At 42.7% G+C, this 23,464-nt stretch overlaps 1 pseudogene; it reads right to left on the reverse strand.

The window, feature by feature from the left end:
- Positions 1-7,762: 7,762 nt before the first annotated feature.
- On the reverse strand, positions 7,763-10,387 carry LOC147025030 (uncharacterized; annotated as a pseudogene).
- Between the last annotated feature and the right edge of the window lie 13,077 nt (positions 10,388-23,464).

Raw genomic sequence — 23,464 nt, forward strand, 5'->3', positions numbered from 1 at the left:
TGCTCGAAGGGGAGAAACGGTCATCATATTTTGCATACAGCTCATTCATTTTCATGAACCGCAACTCATCGACGCTCTGAGTACGAGGTCTTCCATATAACGCACAGGTGAACTCGTCCAGGTCATCCATCAGGTCGTCAGGTACTTCCCACGTGTCTCCTAATCTAGCTAGAACTAGTACAAACTTGGGCAGCCTCGAAAAGGTCTTCAGTGGCTTCAGTGTCAAGGATCATTGGATGCAGATATCTACCAGATTCTTGAACCATATCAAGAGAACCAAGTTCATATGCACATCTTACCGCGTCGCTTGTGCCACTGTCTGCATTGTAGACTATGTAAGTTTGGAAGTTTCCTGTGTGTTGTAATCTACAGAACGCCAATGAGTCCTTGTACTTCTCATGTTTCTCGAACTTAGCTTTAAGGTTTTCCCCACGGAAGTTGGGATTGGCGAAATCCGTAGGCTGCCGATATAAATGCTAGAAAGCTCTGACGGTTTGATCATGTGTTTTCCTCTAATGATATATCTTTCTCTGACTTTCTGAACTTCTGCAAAGGCCTGACTGTGTGCTTGTGCCAGATTTGTTTGTCTCTCCTTGTCCTCTGTACTTGTACTCCTCCATTTCTCTGGATTCTTTGTGGAGATAACTGGCAGAATTTGTGATACTTCACTTCTGTAGCAAACAAATCATGACCTCTTATCCGTGTGAGTAATTTCTCGTTACATTTGTTTTCAGCTACTTCGAGAACCTTTTGCCATCCGTCACACTCAAACTGGCTTAAGCCTTCAGTGGTGTGTGTCCCTTTGATCTTGAACTTTCGTCTCCCCTTTGAATTACAAAAGATGCAATCGGATGAAAACAGTACCTTGTCCCATGATGAATCCCTCCGACTTAACTTGGAGCATGATGAAGTAGATGGATCTGAAGGAGTGGAGAGGCGACTGAGGTTCATGGTAAATCGTTGATAGCATTCTCTGTGATATCTGTGACACTCAGTAAGGGAATCTGGTATTAGGACACAGGTACTCGTCATACGTTGGACTGATCCATGTGGTTGCACCAGTCTCTTGTCTTGGATCTCCTTCAACTTTGCTAGTCGGGCTGTGGAATCCTTGGTTATGGATAATAGAACCACAGGACCATATTGTAACCCAGGGATGTGCACAATGCATTCGGGCTCCAATCGGGACTTCGAGCCTCCATGACTATCATCTTTCCGACACGTGGGAGGTGGGTCTTCTCGGTCCTGGCCGCCTTCTCCTGCTTGCTGGTCAGACATCAGGTGACTATGTTGTGCACAGCTAGTACGAACCTGAAAATATAAGGAAACAGGACTTGAAACTTCATATTTTCATTCGGTGTTAATTATTGCAATGTTGTATCACTTTCTTAAATATTTCTGATTTGGACTGGAATATATAACTTAATTACCTTACTTAATTAACTTAATTACCATTAATTAAAACTTATCTGTTGTCATACCATGGTAGCTAACCTGTTATCTTCAGTTGAATATTCAACATGAATGTTTTGGAAATAAATCTTAAATAATATGTAAACAAATATCGACTGTGACGACTCGCTTTCCGTTCAGGATACGGCCCATTCCAACACCGACACCATTCCTGTATGTCTCATATTTCAAGAAATATAAGGTAATTAAAACCGTTTCTCACTATCATTAAATAGTCTGTACCTGCAATAAAATTCACATAATGTCAAATATATTCATTGAGGAATACGGAGTGTTGATTTTGAGTTTATTCGAAAGATAGGGAATATATATTCAAATGTATATAATTTCATTTAGATTTAATGTACAACACTGTTGGACATATAGAGATGATCAGAATGCAATTCTCTTCAATTTCATGCATCATACATGTATATTGGATATGATTTGGGCCTTCTGCATGCCATTTTGATTCCATCCGTATATTGAATTCGACGCAAATCGATAAAAGTATAATACCCCTATTCAAAAGGTCAAAACAGGTAGTGCATCCCAAAATTTTCAATGTTAACATTCATGTTCGTGTTCAGTATATCCAGGGGATTCAGAAAAAAAACATGGGTTTGCTGGGAGGTGGTGGGGGGGGTGCACTGTGGCTATATCTGGCCCATGGCCTTCTTCTCTTTCCATCCTATCCTCACCTTGCCCTGGTGATTCACAGAGAGGACACGTACGAGTTTCACTTTTCAATCTTATGCCTATTTCAATGATACTGCCCCTCATGACACACATAAGAACAGGACAATTTCACTTCAATGGATCTCTGGTTACAGAAAATCATCTAACCTACATGAAAACATTGTTGAGTACTAACTGAACATACCAGCTTCTCCATACCCCTCCAATGTATCAGTATTGATGGGTGGCTTATTCCATTCTTAACCACCCAAGTCATACATTAATTTGTTTGTCATTTGTATCAGCTGTTGTATTATATGCGAAATGTGCGATGGAAAACGACTTCGGGAACTACAATGTTTTTTGATGAAAATGGAGACCCATCTACCCCATATGAGCTTATAATATGGGAAAGAGATGCAAGTGGAAAAATATTTTTCAAAAACATCGGACATTTTGACTCTGACACTTCACCTGACAAAAAGCTCTCTCTGAATAATGTTGCATTTTCCTGGAGTGGTGGGAGAACAGAGGTGAGCTTACTTATTAAATTATTAAATGCAATTGTGTTGTTCTCTCTCTATCGAGTGCAGCCTGTGGCTGCTGGTTGCATCATTGGTTGGGACGTGACTATGCCGTTGATGCAGTGCCCCCCTTACCAGTACACTGGTGCTCATTTTGCCGACCTCGGAACGATGACAGGCTGAGTCAACGTCCTGGTGTATTTTTAATTCAGCGGCCAACGGGGCTTGAACTCAGGACCCCAGGATCCCAAGCCACCACCTTAACCACGAGGCCAACACCAGGCTTTTAATTGTGTTGTTGCAGTTCTGCAACGCTGGCACTCCCCCAAGGCAATAGCATCCAACATATAGTGGTCCCGAGACAGTTACTACCCCCGCCACCAAAGGTGAAGGAGGTTATGTTTTCACCCCTTTCTGTCTGTTTGTCTGGATGAAATTTTCTGGACAGGTTCGGAATGTGACACGGACGAACCGTTTAGATTTTGGTGAAGATCCGCATCCGGATCAGATTCTTCACCATTGAGAGATTGGACCAAAAACGATACATAACACGATGTTTCAAACAGTTGTGGACGGATTCGGCCGAAACTTGGTGGACATGTTGGGTGTGTGAAAGGAAGAATTGCTTCGATTTTGGTGAAGATCCGGATCTGGATCTGAATGTGAGAATGATTTAATTAACCTCCGCCATCTTTGAAGATGGATGGAGGTTACTGTTTTCACCCCTTTCTGTTTGTTTGTTTGTTTGTTTGTTTGTGAACAGTATTACGGAAAAACTCCTCGACGGATTTGGATGAAACTTGGTGGGAGGGGGGCGGGGTTTAAATATGGTCCAAGGATCATGCCATTAAATTTTGGACTTGGTCCTCCCCCCCAAAAAAAATTTGTTAGAGAAAAATATATATATTTTTGCATTTCTACATGTTTTAAGTGATTTCCAACCCCCCCCCCCCAAAAAAAATAGAATTTTTTAATTTTTTGCATTTCTACATGTTTTAAGTGATGTCCAGCGCCCCGCAAAAAAATTGTTAGAGAAAAAAATATATATTTTTTGCATTTCTACATATTTTAAGTGATTTCCAACCCCCGCCAAAAAAAATTGTTTGAGAAAAAATTTTTTTTTTGCATTTCTACATGTTTTAAGTGATTTCCAACCCCCACCCCCCCAAAAAAAATTGTTAGAGAAATTTTTTTTTTGCATTTTTACATGTTTTAAGTGATTTCCAACCCCCCCTCCCCCCCAAAAAAAAAATGTTGGAGAAAAGAACTATAACTCTGTCAGCACTGTTGACATCATATTTAATGAACAAGATATAAGGTTCACTTGAGTGACCCAGCAGTATTGGCTGCGGAGGTTTTGCACTCTCCCGAGTGCTCCCCCTCTAGTTTTAAAAGTGATTCTTTACCATCGAAGGTTGGGCTAAAAACGATACAAAGCCTGATATTTCAAAAATGTATTGGGCCCAATATGTTCTCATTGATCAGGCATTACGTGTCGGAGGTATGCACTCCACTGAGTGCACTTCTAGTTTCATGAGTGTTTGTTCAGTTCGCCCTTCCATTGTGTCCAGTGGGTCTATGGGTCAAGATGCGTTGTGAGGGCTTTTAGTTAGGTCTTCAATCCCATTTGCTATTCTTTCATCTATTTTATTTTACGTTATTTCACACATGACCTCTCCTTCACGCATGCATGAATGCCACAGACCAGACAACACATCGACAGCATACGCATGCCATTTCCCCATTCAAACTGGATGTGATTACCCAACAGATGTTTCACCTCAGACACTAACCATAATTAATCAACATAACACGATGACGCTCGTACAAATAACCACAATGTCTCCAAAAAATCCCCAGAGTAACCTGCGCTCGACTTCCTCACCAGAACTGCCACAACCACTACAGCCTCATCTACACAACCGCTTCAGCCACCCCAATGGTTTAACATCACGAGCACGAACACAATTGCAATTGACTCATCTAAACACAACCGCGATGGGCACCGCGACCGCAGTCAGCACCCTGGACGCCCACTGCCGTCCCTTGGGATGCCAGGGAACAGAGGACATTAAGGAGCCGACGAGTCGGAACATATTGGCATGTAGCTCGAAGTGCAAGTACGTGCTATGGTTCCTTCAATGTCGTCTGGTGGCCCTGGTGCTCTGCTAAATATCGACTCTCATGTGGAGCCCAGCGCATGTTCAGGATCGGAGAGTGGTCCCAAAAACTCGCAGCTCTGCTCGGCTGCAACTGACACGGTAAGTTCCACGTAAGTACGCATCAAAGGCACGTGACCCCCCCCCCTTAGTTCGGCTGTCCATAGGTAATAGGCCATGGGCCAGATATTGTCCATGTGCACCTCCCCCTCCTCCACCCCACAACCCTTCGACCCCATATTTTTCTGAAGCCTTAGGGTCCCCTGAGCATGAATTCAACTGGTAACAGTGAATAAACTGGGACTCACTATCCCCTTTCCAACCATATCTGACGGTACCCTCAAAATGTTAACTTTTCGTCAGTTTCTCACATAAAAAATCCCCTGACTGATAAGATCTCTGCAGTTGCCCAATAAGCATTAATATTAACAAATTATATATCAAATGAAAGATTATCACATGCAGATTTTCAAAATAGAGTCATATGTCAAATTTAATAGCGCTATGTTTGTCCCAAGAAGTGATGAAGAGGAATACCTCGCCTTTCCTTTTGACAACTCAGATTCAACTTGGATATCTGAAATAATAACGTCTATTCATGCTCATTTTACCTGACACAAATAAATAAATATTTCTATGATATCACAAATTTTACTACCTTTCCATTGATACCAAAATTGTCCCACACCAACTAAAGATGTACCAGGTATTACGTCTTAAACATAAGTACATCACTGTTGCAACACCCAACATGTAGTCACCAGTAAGACGGAAGACTGAGAAAATATTCCTTACTTCACATAAAGAATATAAATTATAAGTTTATTTAAGAAAAACAATTGAAACTTATTATGTCGTGTCCACAAAATGTCATTGTGCATGGATTACGCATAATATTCATTATCGCTGTCATCATCACTCTCCAATGTCTGTTCAATATCATCAAATGCGTCCATATCTGAATCCTCATCAGAGTCAGTGTTGTCAGGTGTGACTTCAGCAATCTCAGCTAGTTGCCGTGGGAGGACATCTTCATACCACAGAGGATCAAGGTTACCATCCTTTTCCTCCCAACCATGTCCCTGACTGGCCCTCGGAATCTGTGGTTGTGGAATATGCACGGTCTTCCAAATCCGTACTTGGGGGTTTACTCTCCGAATGTGCTGGGTAAGAGCTCGCTTACAAGGTGGCAAGTTAGCCATATCCACATTCCCTGAAGGCACAAGACGACCTTGCCTGGCACAGAGCTCGTTTATACGAATGAGTCGCAGATCATCAACTTTTGACACCTTTGACGCTCTACCGTACATGGCACACGTGAAGGTGTCCAACTCCTCAATGAGCTCATCAGGAATATCCCAAGCATCACCCAGTTTCTCCAGAGTAGAGATATGTTTTGGAAAGTGCAGAAGAGTTTTCACAAGTTTAAGTTTGCCAATTCCTCGGAAGGCACTAGTGGTGTCACAGCCACTATAAGCATGGAGTGCCATGAGAGCTGTGCACTTTTCCTGGCCAAAGTCTGTAACTAGTTCACTGACATTTACCATCCTCTGCTTGTTGCCTTTGCCTGTGTCAAACAGGACAGTTGTACCATGAACAGAGGCAGCATAGTGTAATAGGATGCAAAATACATCTGAGTATGGACTTTTCACTCGGACAAATTGATAATTTGAGTCTAGTATACTGAACATACAGTATCATACAAGAGTCAGTTTTTTCCTGGGTTGATTTCAGCAGTGGTAGCTCCTCTCTAATTGTTGTTTGGCCATCAGCAGACGTGAGCAAATATGCGATGCCCTCACATACAAACATCACTCGCCTTCCATGCAACCTTGATGCATAGTTATCACCACTCCAGAGCCTAAGCAGAAGTTTGATGAGCTGTATCTTGTTCTCATCATTTGACAGGAACAATTTCCAATCAGGTGGTCTCTTCGTGGCTTCACCTGTAAGTAAAAACTTTTCTCCACAGCCCCGACGTTGCCTCTCCATCGACTTCACTGAATCAGGCAAATATTGATCAGTGCTAAATACCACATCTCCTGTTTTTCCAATGATGTCAAACACTTTGTAAGAGATCTGACTAAAATTACTTGGTATTTCTTTCAGGTAATAGAAGCAAGCATTGCCAACATACAGAGTCAATGTTTCATTGGTTGGTGGTACATCAGCATCATTACAATCCTTGATCAGGTTTTGAAATGCCTTTGCTTTGTCAGTCTTAGCAAGATATCCATCAACTGTAGCGATGCTGTATGGTACGGGAGTTAATGGATATGTCAACCGTTCTTTCATATCGACTTGTAAGCCCTGGTTTTGTGACTTTACAAAGAGTTGAAAGGCTACATTACCCTGTTGCTTGTACTGCATGACCTTATTCTTGGTTGTCTTCATCTTAGATACCTTGTTCATGTCACTCAGAGTTTTGAGGTTCAGTCTCTTCACAGGCTCAAAGAAATCTTTACTATTCTTCAGTCGAGCTTCAATAAATTCATCCCGTGCTTTTTCACCAACAGCTTCAGCCTTTAGAACATCGTCTGAAACAGCATCAGATGCAGCACTTTCTGATGAGAGTATCAACAATTTATCATTTGTCTCCATATTGAAAGGATTAAGAAAACTTCCTATGGCATCTTTGGCCCTTTTCACCAACTTTTCTCCTTTTATTACCTCTGTCGGGACGTGTATCACGATGCTTTGTTCCCTCTCCACTGTCCAACATGTGAGCCATTCCAAGTGCAGCATCAACTTAAAGAGACCTTGCATGTGTTGTCCTAACCCATCTCTGGTAGGCCTGGTAGTTGGTGAGTAGTCCAGATGTACCTGCTGCACTGGTTCCAGCACCACCATGCGACTTCGTGTGCCTCATGAAGGTCTCCTCCATGGTTTAATCCACTGCACGATTGCCAGGGATAAAGGAGCGTGCGACACTGATAGCTCCTCTCTTGATCAGTGATACTGCCCTGGGTGTGAGTTGTCTATATTAGCTATGAACACAGAGAAATATGTCAGATACCTTGCATAATTCTGTCCACCGAAACTGAAGAAGAGAGAGGTCATACGAATGATGGATGCAGCAGACAAAATAAAGTAGTTTGTCTTTACGGCTTCAAGGTGAGATAGAATTAAACAGACATGGTCCATGTATGACAACCACAGCTGGGCAGTCTTCCCCAAACGTCCATTTGCGACTCCTTTTTTGAATCCTGCATACTGCTCTATGAATTGGACAATGGAATTGTCCATCAAGACAGCATTCAAAGTATCTTGGCTGTGGGAATCCACTCGGGCACGTAGCTTATCTGATGATTCATCAGAGAAAGACGAGAGCAGATCATCAATGCTTTTATCTTTGAGGTACTCCTCTATGAGCAATCTTTCAAGACATTCCAACATAACCTTGTTACAATGTAGGGCTCTGCCATAGTGCTTCCCAGATATCACACCACCAAAAGATCCTCCAGTGGTTAGTCCTGCTTCGAGGAGAACATCTGCTAACCCAGACCCAGCCACCTTTTTGGCAATCATCTTCATATAAGCACATACGAGGTGGAATGTGCCAATTAGAATTATGTGGCTCTCATACCTGTCTGGTGAGTTCCACACTAATGGGTCGGCCTTCATGCAAACTCCCAAGTCAAATGTAGTAATGACATAAGGCTGTCCAACTTCTCTGGTGGCTTCTTCCGCAGCACGCAAGCATTCTTGTACAGTTTTGTACTCCATTATGGGATGGTTAATGACTGGATAATAATCTATAGTTGTCAGCTTTGTAGGAGTCTCGCCTGTCTCTGAGATGAAACCTGACCAGCCAGGAACCTGTGGTTTGTTCTTTGTCAACATCCTAATGATCATCCAAATCATTTTCACTTTCGTTGAGTGCTCCATTGCTCCTCCAGAACCTAGATAAAGTAGCTGATTAACTTTTAGCTTGGAACTCTGTCTTTTGGTAATATAGCAGTCAGGAAGTATAACTGTGTCCATCAGATGTGGAGACCGCCTTTTACCCTTCTCTTGAAAAGGCATCTCTGGGCATTTTTCAACATCATCACCATCAACTTCTTGAAGCATGATTCCATGGGCGGTATGGACTGACCCTTTACCTGTGAGGTCATTTATTAGTGAATCAAAGTTGTCAAATTCCGAGTGGAATACAGCAGGCCCAGATGGTGACCTGATGATCTCACTGGATAGCTGTGTTGATGACTACATCACTGCCTCTGCGAGTGCTGTCTCCAGTTCCAGCATAAATGAATAACTCTCACAATGCCCCAACCTGTTCAAAAAAGTCACGAGCTTCTCACTCCTGTAAAGATGTCGTAGAGAAACACACATAAGGATATGTTTTGAGAGTTTCCAAGATCCATTGGTAGCAGCGCGACAAATGTCTTGCCCTATGGATTGCACAAGTCTCTGGATTCGAGGGGTAGTGGGTGCTGCCTTTCCAGTAAATTGTAGCACAGGAGCTGTTGGAGAACATCTGGGATGACATCTTCCAGTGTCATTAGATCAGAGGGACTTGGTGACCATTTAGGATCCAGTGCCTTTGAGAAAACATCTAAAATGGACTGTTGTAATTGTGTACCTGTGGTCTCAATCATATCCATTGATGCCAACTCGAAGGCATGCTTCACTGCTGTATGGGTATCGATGTCTGAGCTGAACAAGATGTATGATTAGAACTTTCCCATGTCACAGAATGATAGCTTGTCTTTAAATGGTTCATGACTTTCAAGTTTGTGTTTAAGCTTGCGGCTCCGATAGTCTGGATTACGGTGTTCACTGTCTTCTAGGATGTCAATGTATATTTTTCTCAAATCAGACAGCTTCAAAATTTTCAGATTTTGTAATACATCCTTCTGTACAATCTTACATACAGCTTCAATTGCCTTCTTATGAGCTGCTTCTAAATTTATCTGATAAATTTTTGCTTCTTGATTTATACTTTGCCATTTCTCTGCTTTCTGCACGTATTGCATGCGACAGTTCTTGTGGTATTTCGCTTCATAAGCAAAGAGATCATGCCCCCTGATTCTTGTAAGAAGTTTATCATCAGTTTTATTCTCTGCCATCTCAAGCACTGACTTCCATCCATCATATTCAAACTGGCTGAGGCCCTGGCTCGTCCAGCTACCTTTAACTTTAATCTTTTTTCCGATTCTCTGAACCACAGAAAATACAGTCAGGGTTGAATATAATCTTGTCACTTGAACTTCTGCGGCTCATTCACAGTTGTGTAACATTTGTGGTCTGTGATGAACTAGCAGTACGTTTCAGCTTGTCAAGGTTCATTGTGAAACGTTTATTACACTGCCAGTGGAAGCCATGATGCTCTCCTATCAAATCAGGGATCAGGTCACATGCTTCCTTCATCATGCGGCAAGATGACGGAGGTTGTGTCTGTCGCATTTCTTTCACCTCTTGCAGTTTGGCCAGTTTCTTTTCTCCATCCTTATCTTCTGACAGCAAGTGTAATTCACCATATTTCAAACCCTTGATATGAACTATGCACACAGGAACCACAGGAGGTTCGCCACTTGTACGTTTTCGTTTTGCTGGTGGCTCTTCCATCATGTCACTTCAATCAGAACACGTCACCTGGAAATAAATATTGATACGTAAATGCGTGTAGCATAGATATTATCAGTCAGGGGGTTTTTTCATGTGTGAAACTGACGAAAAGTTGACATTTTGAGAGTATCGTCAGATATGGTTTGGAAAATGCACAGTGAGTCCCAGTTTCTTCACTGTTACCAGTTGAATTCATGCTCAGCGGACCCTAAGGCTTCAGAAAAATATGGGATTGAAGGGTTGTGGGAGGGGGGTGGGTGCACGTGGACCATATCTGGCCCATGGCCTATAAGGTATCATGCAGAGTAGTGTAACCCAACCAGGGCTGGCAGTACCAATCGTCATTCATGGTTGCTTGCAACCCGCCGGTGCGCAGAGTTACCTGTACCTGCTGTCCTCAGGACCGGGAATTCAGGAGGGACCCGAGTTCTTCCCCTCACGGCGAGCCTCAAAACCTGGATCCGTAACAGGATGTTTGTTTTGTTTATAAAATTTAGTTTCAAGGAAGTTTGTTGTTACAGAAGAGAAAAAAAACCACTCCGACAATGGGGTAAAAGTTTGACACAAGAAGTCAAGAATGGACAAACAAGGAGAGAAGATTAAAAGAGAAAGAGACACCAGAAGGGCACTCACTAGAGCGCATACCTCCACCACGTAATGCCTGATCCACGAGAACATATCGGGCCCAATACATTTTTGAAATATCCTGCGATACATTACTGTACCGTTTTTGGCCCAATCTCTCAATGGTGAAGAATCACTTTAAAAAATAAAAAAAATATTGTATCCAGATCCGAATCTTGTATCTTGTCGAATCAATTCGTCCTTGTCACACACCCAACATGTCCACCAAGTTTCATTCGAATCCGTTCACAACATTTTGAGATATCATGCTATATCTCGTTTTGGATCCGATTTCTCAATGGTGAAGAATCACTTAATAAATCCTAGTCGCCGGATCCGGATCCGGATCTTCACCAAAATCTAATCAGTTCGTACACAAACAAACAGATAGAAAAGGGTGAAAACATAACCTCCTTCATCTTCGGTGGAGGAGGTAACAATAACCAGTAAGTAAGAAAGATAGTTAGGTTAGGGAAGATTAATGGAGGTACAAAAGATAATGGGTGGGGAGAAGGGGGTGACACGACATGAGAAGGTGTGCACTCCTTGCTTTAAATCCATGGAACCTAATGACTGCCGCCTGTGTTATACTGAAGTTATTTCCACGGAAAATTATTATTCGGGTTCCAAACCTTTCAGGCTGGGAAAACCTATTGTTTTTCTTCTGTTTGTTTTTCAATCTTATTATTCTGCCGGCATTTTTTGGGTTCAAAAATAATAATAGTAATGATAATAATAATAATAATAATAATAATAATAATAATATAATACCATTCCTTTTGACATGCATTGTGTTGGCTTAATGGTTATGGTAGCAGGCTTTGGATTCCAGGGATTCCAGGGATCCCAGGGTTCTGAGTTTAAGTCCTGCTCAGATATTGAATTAATATCAGGTGGTGTTGACTCAGGCTGTCATCCTTCTGAGGTTGGCAAAATAGGTACCAGCTTGTTGGGATGTTTGAGCCTTTTGAGCATCCTGTGTTGGAGTGGAGACCTGGTCAGGATTGTGCTCCACAGTCCAAGAGACTGTTTTAGCTGCACTGATGCTCTGTACAGAGTATGGTGCCAATGGATGGACTCCTCTGGTGCTATAAAGGTGCACAGGGACACAGGCGGTTTCATTGGCAAGGAGTACAGTCCTGGATGGGTCGCCACTCTGATGCAGGTTACCCCCAAATGATCATTACCCCAGTACACTGGTACTCGTTTTGTAAACCTCAGAAGGATGACAGGCTGAGTCAATACCAACTGGTGTTAATTCAACGTTTAAAAAAAAATATAATTAGCTTGAACTGACCTGGCGGCCAGATTGGATTTCATGACATCTGTTAAACTGCATCTCCTCCTTCATTTTTCGATTGATTGAGTTGAAACTTAGTATACATATAGTCGACCTGAGGGCAAATAACACTATTCTATCCAATTTTTAAATTTCAACCTAATTAGTGTGCAGTGGCCAAAATTCAAAAGTGCTGACAAAGCAGTTTTTTAATTAACACTGGAAAATAATTTCATGAATTTTGTATCAACCTCCAGGTCAGACCGTTGATCAGAGGAACATGAAACTTTGACCACTTATAGTATACCACTTGAGTTGATGTATGTCCTAACAGCGATGTTATAGGTCACGTGACCTCGCGGCCATATTGGATTCATGAAAACCTTTAAAATGCATCTCCTTCATTTTTCAATCGAGTTGAAACTTGGACCACTTGTCATCTGCCACTTATATTGATGTATATTATTAGAATGACGTCATAGGTCTCGTGACATGGTGGCCATATTGGATTTCAGGAATACCTATAAATGCATCCCCTACATTTTTCAATCGATTGAGTTCAAACTTTGCATAATCGTGTCCGGCATGCCGTTGTCAATGATGTCATCACTCACTTATCTAATCAGAGTGGGGTGTCTCGGTCCCTGGTATCATTGCCAGCAGTTTTAATTATTATCATCATTGATTTCTTTTTTTTGGTGAAAACAACTAGAGCCCTGTCTCTGATACGAGTGCAACAGGAGATGCCAATAATGTTTAGCTTTAGATTGAACAGATTCAAGAGGGAGAATATTTACCATTCACCAATTGAGACATTGATTGAGTTGATCAACACTTAGATCAAAAACTGCAGGATAAGTGAGGATTTGAAGCCTTAAATTGATGTTGCTGCCAAATATTTTTGGGATTTGCACAACTTTATGTGTAAAATATTCAGGTACCACAGTCCCCCATTCACCATTTGATACATTGATTGATTTGATTAAGATTGAGATCAAAAACTGTTGGATAAGTCAGGATTGAAACCTTAAATTTATGTTGCTACCAAATGTTTTTGGGATTTGCACAACTTTATATGCAAAATCTCCAGGTACCACAGTCGGTGTGCAGTGAGCCATGTTTGCAAGGAACACGGAAGGTTGCACGTAAAGGGAAACCATTCTGCTGCTTTGACTGCATTGTTTGCACGAGTCGAGAATACTCCAATGGAACAGGTTAGTTTCCATTCATTGTCTTTGATTTCACATCCAGGTTCATGTGGAAAATTAAAACAGACATTTAAGTTTCTTGCTCAGTTTGCACAGCATACTCACATAATAGATGGTATGTGATGCTTATACCTCACTGAGTTTTTGCGGGTGACCCAGCTGTATATTCACTGCTGAAGGTTAATTGTATCACAAGCACTAATTGCAATGGATGTGTATGCTGAAATATTTTTCTGGAACAATCAAGATGGGTCAACAGCCTTTATCTCTGTTTGAAGTGTCTTGTGGATGATATTGTACTTGCTTATAAGCAATTCCTATATCATTAAAAATTTGCACAATAACAGGACAGACCATTTAGAACGTTGAAACTTATCAGTGTCTGCAGATTACAGCAGATCTGAAAACCGGTGTGAACACACTCACTTACTGATACAAAGCAACGTTACAATCGCATTTTGTGTTCTTTTTGGCTAATACTTTTCATACTTTTCAGCGAATATTTCATTGTCAAATAAAGCCATGGTCTTACCCTACAAAATATATAACTTAAATAACATTTGGCTGGACTTGCCGAGTTCTGGGTCAAGGCCAATTTTTGGAAAAATGGGACCAGGTCGGGAGACATGGGACACAAAAAAGAACAATAAAGAACATTAAAGTTGAAATGTTGTATGAAACAAAAACTTCCACAAAGTTGTGACTACAAGCAAATTTAGAAGTGTCCATATTGGATGGATGTGATGTAATAAAGCGCTAAGTTACAAATTCATTAAAAGTCAAATAAATGCCTCGCGAGAAGCATATATGGAGAACATTTGGACGTATACTTTCCATCATTGTAGGTTACGATTAAACACAAATCATTGTTTGTCTATTCCTTGATAAATGTCCTCCAGTAATACAAGGAAGCAAGCATAAACAGGAAATCATTAATGAATATCAAGCCTTTCAAAATAAATCGGAAAGACGATCCCAACCTGAGTACTTTTGGTCGTGCCAGAAAGCGTACCATTCGGCAAAATTGACATCTTTGGGTACAAGCCTATGGTCAGTTTCCCGCTTGTAATACCGTGGCATTATGATAATTGCAATGAAAAAAGACCACTTTTTGTCAAGTCATGTGGAGCAAAGTTTCCTGGAAATTCGAATCTTAATCGATTTAAAATCATAATCATCTATCTGTAATTCCAGCAATCTCTGTGTGTCTGTCTGTGTGTGTGTGTGTGTGTGTGTGTGTGTGTGTGTGTGTGTGTGTGTGTGTCTGTGTGTGTCTGTGTGTGTGTGTGTGTGTGTGTGTGTGACCGCTGTTTCTCAACAACCACTGGTCCGATCTCATTGAAACTTGCCAGGTGTATTGCTGGGGACCTGAGGATGTGCCTTTTCAAGCTTTGATATTAATGAGACAAAGTGGTTCCCAAGTTATGGCCATTTATTTACCAAATCAATGACAGGACATGTTGCTGCGTAGGCGTGGCCGATGGAGAAAGGGCGCCATTTCGTTACCAATGACAGGACATGTTGCTGCGTAGGCGTGGCCGTTGGGGAAGAGATCCTCAGCAGCGTTCCCCATTACGGGTTACAATGTATGGACTTCCAGAGTGATGACTTACTGGATTCTAATAATTTCTCGATTTGTTATGCGCATTTATAGATAGAAACAATGCCCCAATCTCGTCGTCGTTTACTAGAGCGAAGGAATGGCCTGTGTCGTTGTTTGAAAGTATTTTTTTTGCATGTACGGCCACGCACGTACTTGCACGCGGGAGCGAACGAACGGCCTGTGTGGTTGTTGTTTCTGGCACGCGGTTTGAAAGTTTTATTTTTTTTGCATGTACGGCTGGCTATGCATGTATGGCCACGCACATACGGGCACGCGAGAGCGAAGGAACGGCCTGTGTGGTTGTTGTTTCTGGCACGCGGTTTGAAAGTTTTTTTTTTTTTTTTTTTGCACGTACGGCCACGCACTTACGGGCACGCACTAGTACCTCAAATGAAGAATGTACAAAGTATAATATACTGAGAGTGCCTATAGAAATTCTACACCGCCTTTCAAAAATTTTCACCTTTTGTTGCTTCATAGCCTGGAATTAAATTGCATTAAATCAGTCTTTTTACACTTATATTTCCACATCGTAACCCACAACTTCCAAGTGAAAAACAAATTCTTAAAATTTCAGAAAATTATTTAAAAATACAAAACTGGAATCCAAGTATACATCGATTTCAGTTGTCCCCATTTACATTGATTTGATGTTACGTTGTCCAACAATATTGTTTCGAATCTGGAAACCATTATCACACTCATCATTCAGGTCCTTTCAGCTCAGTTATCTCGTTAAATACGTGTTCCATAGATAGCTCGCCTTCCATTGTTTAATGGGTAAAAATCGACTAAATGTAGTGATTCATTTTAATAGTTAGGGTTCGATCAGAACACAAAGAAGAACGACCCTCCCCCCTCCTCTGCAAAGAGGAAGAAGAACCCTCCCACTCTGTGATGCAATGACGTAAACAACTCCCTCCCACCCGTGGTTGCGCAGGGGGATGGTGCACGAGGGCATGAGTCACGCCGGGAGCAGGGAGGGGGCCGAGAGGGATAAAAAAAGGGACACTGCTTGGCTCGAGTAGGAGAGTTGTTCATCGGGGGAGTAGTCGAGGGGGTTGTGGCTGGTTGGTTGTCGTGGTTCTTCTTCGTCCTGGTGGTCAAGGAGTGTCGACCTGGTTCAAGGGGTCGAGCTGGTTCGAGGTTGTGGTTCTGCTGGTGTTTCTTCGAGTTGGCTGTGCAGCCGGTGGTTCAAAGGGTCGTGCTGGTTCTGAGTTATCTTGGTTTGGCCTTTGTTCTGCTTCGTGGCCTCATCTTGGTTCGGCTGGCTCTACTTGGAAAGCGATGGCATCTTCAGGAAGGCTCGGTGTTTTGTCTCACCAGCACATGGTCCGGAGCGCGAGGGGATCCGCTGGAGTTCGGGAAGGATCGCAGCTCACGTTGATTGGATCCAGCTCACTCTCGCTGGAGCCCGGGTCCGAACAGCTTGAAGACCACACAAGGTGGAGAGGTTCGAGATAGGTTCTGGGTTTCAGCTCATCTGTCCCTCCGAGCTGAAGTCCGTATTAAAGGCATCAGCCACCATTTCTTGGGTGTGTGTGTGTGTATGTGTATGCGTACATGTGTCCGTGGGCCCGTCTAACAAGTAGAGAACTGTTAAGTGCTTTGTGTGCTGTAAATGATTGCATTGCATTTGGTATAGTCGGAAAAGTTCTGCTCTTACGTGCTTCCCTAGTTCCCCGATTATTGTAAAATAAACCCCAATTGTTAAATGTTTTCAGCTCGTCGCATCGATTCTTTCATTGACTGAGCATGTTGTGTGTTTGGAATTAGAAGGCCATTGGTTTGCCGTAAAAGGGGGACATTCGGACCGACGGTTCTCGGCGATTAAGCCGCTCGGAATCGTGCACGGGACAGGCTCGCTTAAGCGGCTTGTTTCTTATGAGTTCCGTCGAGGGTGTGGAGGCTCGGTAGATCGCCACGTGATCTCGAGGTATTTTGAAGAATTGGCAAATAACTCTGTACCATGTGGTGGAAAAATTGGCCCTTCACGGTTCTTGCACAAGGACCTGTCGGTTTCGGACTTATCCGGGCATCGATCTATATTCCAGGCGATCGGTCGAACCGAGCCGGCTCGCGTCTCCATCAGAGCGGTCGGCTCGCGGCCGATGCACCGGCCCCACAACAATATGTACCCAGGCTTTGAATTACATCTCTTTTCATCAAAGTTACGTCTTTTTCTGTGGTCAATTTTGTTAAACCGCCCAGTCTTATGCCACGACGTTGATATAGTTGACGTTTTTAAGCTCACAGGCACGCACACAGCTACACATGGTGACTGTGTGTGTGCTTGCGATGAAGTACGACAGCGGGTTTGAACAGTGCTACATCACACTTCTATGATGATATGGCAAACCGTGCTGCTGTGTGCAGGCCGAAAGCCTTCGTACAGTGTTGCCAGATCTGAAAAGTGGAAATATTGTATTAGAAGCTCAAAATTATCATACACACTTCAATGACGACGTGTCAACGACAAACCACGCATGGCTGTGCCGTGCCTGTGTGCTTGCTGGCAAAGGCAAGCTTAATGGATGGAAGAATATTTCTGCATTCTGTGCCCTGTGCCCTTGTCAGGCTGTACCTGTACCTGGTCCACTTAAGGTCCACTTACATTACTCGATTGATTGAACTTGCACCTGGGATAAGTTTTTTTCAAGCATAACAAAAAAATTGGTATTTCAGTCTGACCTTACGCACTCCTTTCACTCCCTTTCTCTTATCCAGGTGTCTTTTCAATTTCTTTCCTCACCAAATCGACTTCCCTCTATTTTTGTTCCGATCCAATCTTTCATTTTCTTTCTCAATTTATTTTCTTATTTTGCTCTCTACTGAATTTGTGATCATATCATCACTTAAATTAACCTCTAGGTTTTCACTATTTCTCCAGATTCCCCAGAGTGCTTCAACTGTCCAACTTATTATTGGTCCAATGAAAATAAAAATGGCTGCATACCCATGCCTGAAGATTACCTTGCATTCACGAACTCTGCAGCCTTGGTTATTCTCAGCTTCACATTGCTGGGCTTTCTGATGATATTGATTGTGGGAATTATCCTCTTTCATGGGAGAGACCAACCTGTGATGAAGGACACTGATGGATGTGTCATTGTGCTTTTCCTCCTGGCACTCACGGTCTCCCTTTTGAGCCTTTTGATCTCCATTGGAGCTCCAGATAATGAGAAATGCCTAATAATTGATCCACTCATCTGTTTGTGTCTCACATTTGCTGTTTCATGTGTATTCAGCATGTCGTGGAAACTTAACACAGATTTAGGTAAATTTGGTCCGAAAAATCTTTGCACTTCCACAGAGAATGAAAAAACGAATTTTAATATACATGAATCATTCATTATGTACAATTCAATAAACAGTGCCGGTTCTGACAATGCAGTTTAATGGCTTGTGTTTCAATCCTAGAGAGGTAGAAACTCCAGCCTGAAAGAGTGTGCAGGAATTTGGCTGAGATAGCTCACCTACTCTTTGCAAAGGACACCGTGCGATCTTAAACATCCACCAACTAATGCTGGCAGACAGGACACCCAGTTAAACGTCCATCAGATGAATGATACAACCATTGATACCTTGCCCTGCATACAAGACAAGAAGAAGACAATTTATAGCTGCGCCAAAATTCAAATCCAGGTTTGATAGCTTAAAGAAGAGTGTGGAGACCTCAAGGCTATCCTTCCAGCACATTTTGTGATTGTCAAGAAGAAATTGCATGAATAGCTGGTGTTGATTGAAGAAAATGACATCAATGTGTCTGCATTAAAATTTGTCACACTTAAAATATCTGCATATTAACTGGTTAAAATAAATAGTTTGAAATTATTTATTTGGGTTCACTCTATTTGTTGATAATTTCACTCCATCGGTTGATAATGTAGACAAGAAGAACAGCATTACTGAAGAATGTAGACAATAAACAGAATAAACAACATACAGTATATTCATATATCTATATATATATATATATATATATATATATATATATATATATATATATATATATATATATATATATATATATATATATATATATATATATATATATCGAACACGACCGGTCAAAAGTGTAAGAACACCCCCATTTTCCAGTTTTTACTGAAATTTAAGCAGTTTAATGTTTCAATGCAGTGTGAAATGAAAGCTGAGAACAAACAAACAATTGCAGATAAAAAAGAAATGGAATCGTTTTGTTGAACAAAATTTAATCTAAATTTTTGACTCAGCAAAGATATTATGTGAATTAGTTTGATATCGCGTTATTTAGTTTGATATCGCGTGATTTAGTTTGATATTGTGTGATTTAGTTTGACATTGTGTGATGTAGTTTGACATTGTGTGATGTAGTTTGACATTGTGTGATTTAGTTTGACATTGTGTGATTTAGTTTGATATTGTGTGATTTAGTTTGACATTGTGTGATATAGTTTGATATTGTGTGATTTCGTTTGACATTGTGTGATTTAGTTTGACATTGTGTGATTTCGTTTGATATTGTGTGATTTAGTTTGATATTGTGTGATTTAGTTTGATATTGTGTGATGTAGTCTGATATCGCATGATTTAGCTTGATATTGTGTGATTTAGTTTGATATTGTGTGATTTCGTTTGATATTGTATGATTTCGTTTGATATTGTGTGATGTCATCTGATATCGCATGATTTAGTTTGATATTGTGTGATTGAGTTTGATATTGTGTGATTTAGTTTGATATTGTGTGATTTAGTCTGATATCGTGTGATTTAGTTTGATATTGTGTGATGTAGTCTGATATCGCGTGATTTAGTTTGATATTGTGTGATTTAGTTTGATATTGTGTGATTTAGTTTGATATTGTGTGATTTAGTTTGATATTGTGTGATTTAGTCTGATATCGCGTGATTTAGTTTGATATTGTGTGATTTAGTTTGATATTGTGTGATTTAGTTTGATATTGTGTGATTTAGTTTGATATCGTGTGATTTCGTTTGATATCGTGTGATTTAGTTTGATATCGCGTGATTTAGTTTGATATCACGTGATTTAGTTTGATATCGTGTGATTTAGTTTGATATTGTGTGATTTAGTCTGATATCGCGTGATTTAGTTTATCGCGTGATGATATCGCCACCTTTTGCAAATATAACAGCTGAACATACTCGTGGCATTCTTTCTGCAATGGAAATCAAATATTGTTCAGAATGTTCTTCCCAACACTGTTGCAGAAGTTCTCACAAATGTGTTGCACTTGTAGGTTGCTTTGCTTCCACCCTTCTGTCCAGTTCTTCCCAAACCAGGTCGATGGGGTTTAACTCTGGAGACTGTGCTGGCCATTCCATGATTTGAAGCCTACCGTTTTGTTCCTTTCTTCGAAGGTAGTTCTGACACAGCCTGGAGGTATGTTTTGAGTCGTTATCTTGCTGTAGGATGAACCCCTGACCATCTAGGCAAAGACCAGAGGGTATTGCATGGCGCTGCAGAATTCTGTGGTAGCACTTTTGGTTCTGGGTGCCAGACACTCTGTGCAAGTCGCGGACTCTGGATCCAGCAAAAGAGCCCCAGATCATCATGCTTCCACCTCCATGTTTGACAGTTGGTGTCACACACTGAGGAACCATCCTCTCGATGTCAGGTCAGGTTCGATCTGTGACCTGCTACAGGTACCATGTAAACCTGTACTAACCTGTTCCATGGTCGTGTTGTCGGCGACTAAACCGTCTCCCCCACCAGGTTTTCTGGTGAGGAGGGTGTTTTGATATGGACACCCAGCAGGATTAAAAACAAAACCTGTCAAAGGGCGGAGGAGCTCTTTGTGAGCCAACCGTCATCCATATCTAGTGCCCAACTGTGTCTGCGGACGTCCTCCTGCAGTTGAGTTACTTTCATTAGGAGGTTGGTGGCAGGATTTGCACTCCGGCCACTGTAAAACCCTTCATTCCGCAAAACGCAAAAAAATCTGAAAACCCACTCCGTGGGAGTACCTCCTGTGCAGCTTCCCTTCGCAGGGCAGCTCACCGGATGACGAGATTGGGGCAAAGCCTTCGGGACCCCCGATCTTTGATGATAGCAGGGAAACCACGGGGTAACATCCCTGGGTCAGATTGCGGGAGAGCATGTCGGAGTGGTGCTGAGGTGTCGTCCACCAGACGGCAGTCTCCTTGGGTTAACCTGAGGCGGTCCCTTCGGGTGGGTGCCTGGAATGTCCTATCCCTAAGAGAGGATGATCACCTGTCTCTGTTATCATCTGAGCTCAAGCATTTGGACATCGGGATTGCAGCTCTCTCTGAGGTTCGGAGACTGGATTGCGGCGAGATAATGGTGGGTGGTTACACCGACTATTGGTCTGGTCGCTCTGATGGTTACCATACCCAAGGAGTTGCTGTAGCTGTGTCCAATAAGCTGACCCCAATGATAATAGAGGTAACACCGGTCAACGAGCGTATTATGAGATTAAGGATTCGTCACTCCTCAGGTGTCATTTCCCTGGTCTCTGTTTATGCTCCGACTGAGGCGAGTGATCTCACCGTGAAGGATGCATTCTATGCCACGCTCGAGTCTGTGGTTGATCAGTGCCCCAGACGAGATACACTTCTAGTCTTGGGGGATTTCAATGCATCGACTGGGACTGATAGGGATGGTTATGAGGTGTGTGTTGGTCCCCATGGGTCAGGAACTATGAACCAGAATAGCACTAAGTTCCTTGACTTTGCAAGAAGTCATGGACTTAGGGTGGCTGGTTCATGGTTTCAGCGCCCACAAGCTCATCGCTGGACTTGGTATTCCAACGCTGGCGGTGTGGCAAAGGAGATTGACCATGTCTTCATTGACGGTCGTTGGAGGATGATCCAGAACTGCAGGGTCTACCGGAGTGCTCAGTTCCTCAATACTGACCACAGGCTTGTTGTAGCAACTATAAAGCTGCACCTTAAATCCTGGAGAATGGTATCATCCCAGCCTGGGCTGGATGTTGGCAAGCTCAGGGATGAGAGAGTAGCTGAGGAGTTTGCGAACAGGCTGAGTGGACACTTGGGGGGTCTGGGTGCTTTGGGGGGTCCTGAAGAGTTGTGGAGTGCCTTCAAGACCACCACAAGACCAAGCTCCAGGGATATGTGGCATCCATGCCGAACCTCTCAAGGCTGGTGGAAATGCTGCACTCGTGTCATTGCATGCAGATTTGTGCTCTGCCTGGAACACAGGCATCATCCCAACTGACTGGAAGAGGGGCCTTGTTGTCCCTCTCTGGAAAGGGAAGGGTGATCGCCAAGACTGCAACAACTACCGAGGGGTGACGCTGCTCTCAGTGCCGGGCAAGGTCTTTGCTCGGATAATTCTTGATAGGGTTCACCACCATCTGCTTGAGCACCAGCGTCCAGAGCAGTCAGGCTTTACACCAAAGAGGTCAACGATTGACCGTATCCTTGCCCTTCGTGTCCTCACCGAATGCAGACGAGAGTTTCGGCAGGGGCTGCTTGCAGCCTATGTTGATCTCTGTAAAGCATTTGATTCAGTGAATCGGGATGTCCTCTGGAGGATTCTTGGTCTTCGTGGGGTGCCACCAAAACTGATCGATCTGATGTCTGAACTCTACTCTGGTACTGAGAGTGCTGTGAAGTGTGGTGGTACCATCTCTGACTTATTTCCAGTTGTTACTGGAGTACGTCAGGGGGGTGTACTGGCCCCCACACTTTTCAACACTTGTATGGACTGGATTTTAGGGAGGATGTCGGAGAGATCTAGCTGCGGTGCTTCGTTTGGGAATGTCAAGATCTCGGACCTTGATTTTGCAGATGATGCAGTCATCTTTGTGAAGTCTTTAGATATCCTTTTGGGGGCCCTCAAGGTGCTGAATGAGGAGTCGGGGCCGCTGGGATTACAGGATTCTTGGGTCAAAACTAAGATCCAGGCTTTCGGTGACATCTTGGATGCTGCTGTCCTGTCTGTGTCTGTTTGTGGTGAGGATGTTGAGGTCGTGGAGAGATTCACTTACCTTGGCAGTGATATTCATGTCTCTGCTGGCTGCGAGTCAGAGGTCAATAGACGTCTGGGTCGGGCCTGGGGAGTCATGGATTCACTGGATCATGGGGTGTGGCGCTGCCGGTACCTGTGCGGGAGGACTAAAGTCCGAGTCTTCAGGTCCTTGGTACTTCCAGTCTTGCTATACGGATGCGAGACTTGGACTCTGACCAAGGATCTGAGACGGAGACTTAATTCCTTTGGTACCAGGTCTCTTTGGAGAATCATTGGCTATCGCTGGTCGGATTTTGTGTCCAACAAGCGGTTGCTGAGAGAAACTCGGATGAGATTTGTTACCTGCATAGTCCGTGAGCGTCAGTTGCGGCTGTATGGACATGTGGCTCGTTTTCCTGACGCTGATTCT

The sequence above is a fragment of the Eptatretus burgeri genome, chromosome 6 (assembly GCF_056783735.1).
Source record: "Eptatretus burgeri isolate ZD-2024b chromosome 6, Ebu_testis_v1, whole genome shotgun sequence".
In the NCBI taxonomy this organism is placed as follows: Eukaryota; Metazoa; Chordata; class Myxini; order Myxiniformes; family Myxinidae; genus Eptatretus; species Eptatretus burgeri.